Below are 5443 nucleotides of genomic sequence, written 5' to 3'. Positions count from 1 at the left end.
TGTATCTTTAATAAAAGGTTAAGAGGATGTTTAATAATGTGTTTGGCATGGTTCTAAGCAGGCTGAGGTCTCTGTATACCAAATCCTGGACCTTGTTTAACACCTTTTAATGTTGGACAGTGACCGGGTAATATTAACACCTTTGGCCCATTTATTTAATCTAAATTAATACAACAGTACTCTTGCCCAACTTCCAGGCATCAGTATAACCCTAAAGAACAGAGACGGAGACAACCTAGCAAGGATTCCAGAGCCTGTAATTACTAGAAAAAATAGACAAATTATAATATTAATTATTATTAATTTATTTGTATTACAATGGTACTTAGAGTCCCCAGCCAGATCAGGACCCCAGAATACTGGATGCTGCACATACATATAGAAAAAGACAAGAGGTTACAGTTTTAAAGATAAGACTAACAGGTGGGTGAAATGGAGAAAAGGGGACGGGATGACCAGAGTACTGTAATAAGGACATGTTTTGCACAGACTAACTATGTGTAACCCCCTTTTCTTCCTGGGTTACTCAGGAGCAGGCAACACTCACCTGGATGCCCGATGTTGTTGACAATAAAAGTGATCCTGAAAATGCCCGTGGTGTTGATGGATAGGTGGGAATCCTCTATCCACTCCTCTGCTGCAGTCCTTTTACTTATAACAGAAATTAATCTTGGTGGTGCCTGAACCTGGCTGGGCCCTGTACACACTCACCGGCATGCCTTGGGAGCCTCCATGAGTAAAACTGAGCAAATCTATGCAATGGGTCTAACTCAGAAGTACCAATTATAAACAATATACAACCAATAGACACTTAGATTGGAGTTAATACACCTTTACTGCACAACTTAGAAAAACATGACCTAACAGACTGAGATTAATTAAAATGTCACAACCACTTTAAATCAGCAGGGGGCACTTCAATAAATCAATTAATAATTGCTGGTTACAGTAGTAAATGAAACTTAACCACCTTACATTTACACCGGCACTATTTACCCCCCCCCCCCAAAATGTTCACTCCTCTGAAATTCAGAGTTCTAGATGCTTGCTTGCATGGGCGTACTTGAAGATTGGGACTCGGTTGGTCTGGGAAAGAAGCCCAGGCAACAAGGAGCAGAACAATTCTAACTTGGGCTCATTCCAAGCTGCACAACTCCTCTGAAGATGGGAGTTGTTATAACCAGAGGTCATTAACGCTGGATCCTGCTTAGACAGTAAGAACACTTTGTCTCTTCACAGATTCAGGGAATCACCTTAAGGTCCCTTTGCTAGCCTCTTTCCCCTGCGAGCACTTTCTCAGACAACAAAGGTGGTGGTTAGTCATACTGCCTTCACTGCAGGCCTGCCTCAGTCATTTCTGCATCCAGCCACAGTCACTGCCATGCCTCCAATGAAGCCCAGCAGTAGTCTCTGTGGCTTTCTGCTTGGGCAAAGGCCCAGCAGTTTCTCAGTAGCAGCTTCTGTCTTTCTAGCAGCAGCTTAGCAGCACTTTCTGGCTTGGACAGAGCTCCACAAAACAATCTCAGCTCCCCAACAAGGATCTGAGCTCCCCTCCAAGATGGCGCCCACTGCATGCTCTCCCTGCATGATCTAGAAATGGAAGTCTCTCCAAGGCATCATGGGAGTTGTGGGCTCCCAGGCTGGATTGCAGCACTCAGGATCTTCCTGACTGGAACACTCCCAATTAAGTTTAGAGGCTCCTCTCGTGGAGAATGCCTACACATGTGCACAATTAGTATGTATACAACTCTATGTGGGTGTGTTGTTTAGTTTTGATCAGTAGCTGCAATATAAGCTTTCAGCTAGGGTTACCACCTTTGAAATGCAAAAAAACCCAGCACCTCCCCCCCCCGACAAGGCAAGCCTGCTGCAACCCCAACATCCAGCCACAAGGTAACTCTGCAACCCTTCCCTTCAATAGCCACTTATAGCATCTAGAGAGATACCACATACAGATAAGATTGATAACATCACATGTCTCCTCACTCTCACCGGACTCAAACCCTCTCTCACACACATGCGTGGTGCACTTTCGTGTTGGTGGGCAGACAGATGCTGTATTTTCAACAGTTTTGATTTTAAGAAAAGGGGGTGGATTAAATTATTTTTCTGGCAATGGGCAAATCCATAAGAAAACCAGCCAGGCTGGTCAAATACCAGCCAGGTGGTAAACCTACTTTCAACCTGCCAGGCCATTATCAACTGGTTGGCAGATTTTGTTGGAATCATGGTAGAAGTGATTCTTAAAGAGGGATTTCAAGGTGGGTAGGCCAATGACTTTGTAGATTTTTAGTTTTCACAATGATTGTTCCATGCATACCATGGTGGTATGGGAGAAAGCATGGAGGTGCTTGTGGGAGAAGAGGAGTAACATGTGATTAAGGTTGGCATTGTTGGCATGGCAATGACATAAAATAAAACAGTTGACAGGTTGGTGGGGCTAGATTTTGAAGGGCCTTGAAGGTAAGTACAAGAAGTTTGTGTGTGATGTAGAGAAGTAGTGGGAGCCAACAGCTACTCAAAGAAGGGGGTATATAGTCAGAATGTATTTGCAATGTGTCCAATTTGGGGATTGAATATATTCCTAGTGGGAATGAATTCCAGAAGTACCATCCCACTACCTATAGCCTTGCAGCATCGGGGGGTTTGCAAGTGATTTGGAGGATAGGATTAAAATTCAAAACTATCTGGACAAACTGGCAAAATGGTCTGAAGTAAATAGGATAAAATTCAATAAGGACGGATGCAAAGTACTCCATTTAGGAAGGAACAATCAGTTGCACACATACAGAATGGGAAATGACTGCTGAGGAAGAAATACTGCAGAACGGGATCTGGGGGGGGGGTCATAGTGGATCACTAGATAAATATGAGTCAGCAGTGTAACACTGTTGCCAAAAAAGCAAACATCATTCTGGGATATATTAGCAGAAATGTTGTAAGCAAGACATGAGAAGTAATTCTTCCGTGCTACTGCAGGCTGATTAGGCCTCAACTGGAGTATTGTGTCCAGTTCTGGGCGCCTCCTTTCAGGAAAGATGTGGACAAATTGGAGAAAGTTCAGAGAAGAGTGACAAAAATGATTAAAGGTCTAGAATACATGACCTGTGAGGAAAGAGTGAAAATATTGGGTTTGTTTAGTCTGGAGACAAGAGACTGAGGGGGGGATAAAAGTTTTCAAGTACATAAAAGATTGTTACAAGGAGGAGGGAGAAAAATTCTCCTTAACTTCTGAGGATAGGACAAGAAGCAATGGGCTTAAATTGCAGCAAGGGCGGTTTAGGTTGGACATTAGGAAAAACTTCCTAACTGTCAGAGTGGCTAAGCACTGGAATAAATTGCCCAGGGAGGTTGTAGAATCTCCATCATTGGAGATTTTTAAGAGCAGGTTAGACAAACACTTGTCAGGGATGGTCTAGATAATACTTAGTCCTGCACTGTGTGCAAGGGACTGGACTAGATGAGTTATGTGCTAGGATAATATGCTCGGATAAGTGTAGATGGATAAGTGCTAGATCTGTTCTTGGGAGACAATGGATCTTTTCAGCTTGTCAGTAAATCTAAGGTGTTTTCATTTGTGTTAAGAACTGTGCAGACACTGTTTGAGAGTGGGTGTTACGGTGACACCCTTATCAAGGTGGAGGCAGAATTTAATAGAAATAAACTGATAGTACAACAGAAAGGGGAATGGTTTAATGCTTCTGCAAGATATTAACTATGTGGATCCAATCATGTGCAATAATGAGAAATATTAAGAGTCAGATCTCCAGCAGGTTAGGGAATCTATGAAGTTCACTGCCTGTAAACTATTTCAAGTATAATCTATTGAATATTTTGTTTGGTGTTAGACGTATACCAGGTAACAATTTAAGTGTATTTTATCACGTTTGTATCTGATTCTTTTCCACTAGAGACCCTAAGGTCTTTTTTTCCACTTTGCCTTGGACGAAAGTAGGGGTTGAGTAGCAGATTAGCATTTAGCCAGTGGGAACTATGGTTAATGAAATGTGAGCATCTATCTGATTTGGAGATAACACTCTCAAAGAGGGAAGTGGTGGCATCAAATACATCCAGCCTACTCTGGCTCCCAACCAAAAGGGAAATAAACTTGCTCTCTGAGGCTAGGTCTACACTAAGGGGAGGGGGTCGATTTAAGATATGTAAATTCAGCTATGCGAATAGCGTACCTGAATTCGGCATATCCTATTCGACTTACCCCGCTGTGAGGACAGTGGCAAATCGACTGCCGCAGCTCCCCTGTTGACGGTGCTTACTCCTCCTGATGAGATGGGAGTAAGGGCGTCGATTTGGGGATCGATTTATCCGTCTAGATGAGACACGGTAGATCGATCCCTGAGAGATCAATTTCTACCCGCCGATCCGGGTGGGTAGTGTAGACTAGCCCTAAGACAATCAAGCTGATCTCTTATTAGCATCCTGGAAAAGGAGCCAATCTTCAGTTCTTCATGGGAAGTTCTAAAACAGTGATGGAGCTTGTTGAGATATATTTATTCTCTTCCATTAAATTTCTCATGAACCACACCTGGCAGGTGCAGAAGAAAATGCTCCAGTAATATCCTTTGAGAACCACTTAGCATTAAAAACATTTCAGACCTAACTAAGAAGGGTTTCATCTTTTCAGTCTCCTATCTCAAATACGAGCTCAGTATCCCAGACTCCTATTCTACTTTATAATGAAACGTGTTAAAGCCACACTGGACACACCATCTCCCCATTCAGGGCTTTGAATATTGTTAGCATAAGCAAACAATGTAACCTATCTTTGAGCCTCCAACTGACACCTGTTTAGAAGCCTTTCTGGCTTATTTTCATAACCACTCTTACTTTTCACAGATAAGGTCATAAGAACATAAGAATGGCCATACTGGGTCAGACTAAAGGTCTATCCAGCCCAGTATCCTGTCTGCCGACAGTAACCAATACCAGGTACCTCAGAGGGAGTGAACCTAACAGGTAACGATCAAGTGATCTCTCTCCTGCCATCCATCTCCACCCTCTGACAAACAAAGGTTAGGGACACCATTCCTTACCCATCCTGGCTAATAGCCATTAATGGACTTAACCTCCATGAATGTATCTAGTTCTCTTTTAAACCCTGTTATAGTCCTAGCCTTCACAACCTCCCCAGGCAAAGAGTTCCACAGGTTGACTCTGCGCTGTGTGAAGAACTTCCTTTTATTTGTTTTAAACCTGCTGCCCATTAATTTCATTTGGTGGCCACTAGTTCTTATATTATGGAAAAAAGTAAATAACTTTTCCTTATTCACTTTCTCCACACCACTCATGACTTTATATGACTTTATCATATCCCCCCCTTAGTCTCCTCTTTTCCAAGCTGAAAAGTCCTTGCCTCTTTAATCTCTCCTCATATAGGACCCGTTCCAAACCCCTAATCATTTTAGTTGCCCTTCACTCAACTTTT

The sequence above is a fragment of the Trachemys scripta genome, chromosome 11 (genome assembly GCF_013100865.1).
Source record: "Trachemys scripta elegans isolate TJP31775 chromosome 11, CAS_Tse_1.0, whole genome shotgun sequence".
In the NCBI taxonomy this organism is placed as follows: domain Eukaryota; kingdom Metazoa; phylum Chordata; order Testudines; family Emydidae; genus Trachemys; species Trachemys scripta.
This window is presented reverse-complemented; position numbering follows the sequence as displayed.